Genomic DNA, 426 nt, shown 5'->3' with positions numbered 1-426 from the left:
CTCTCTGGGGCGGGGGCGGGGGCGGGGGCGCTGGGAGGCCGAGCCGAAGGAGGAGGGACCGGGAGGAGGGGCGGACGGCGCGCCTAGCGGAGGAGGAACCGGCGGGAGGAGCGTCGGCCGGCAGGACAGGGGGAGGCGGACAGCGGCGGCCCCGGGAGCGGGGTGCCCGGGGAGGGGGCGTGCGGAGCCGAGCGAGGCCTCGGGAGTTCATTGCCGAGCCGGGCGTTCCTCGCGCTGTCCCTCGGGACGCGTCCCCGCGGACTTGCCTGCTGTCTCGTTGACCCAGCCTACTGCGAGCCACTTTTATGCCAGGGTTCCCGTTTCCCTTCTTCCTCCCTTCAACTTGCCGAGCAAACTTGTTCTAGCTCCGGGCAAACTGGCCGAGCCTTAGGCCAAGGCCGGATGATGGTACTTAGGGGGAAAGCA

Source organism: Neophocaena asiaeorientalis, unplaced genomic scaffold, assembly GCF_003031525.2.
Source record: "Neophocaena asiaeorientalis asiaeorientalis breed wild unplaced genomic scaffold, Neophocaena_asiaeorientalis_V1.1 scaffold191, whole genome shotgun sequence".
Lineage (NCBI taxonomy): Eukaryota > Metazoa > Chordata > Mammalia > Artiodactyla > Phocoenidae > Neophocaena > Neophocaena asiaeorientalis.
Note: the sequence above shows the minus strand (reverse complement) of the source record.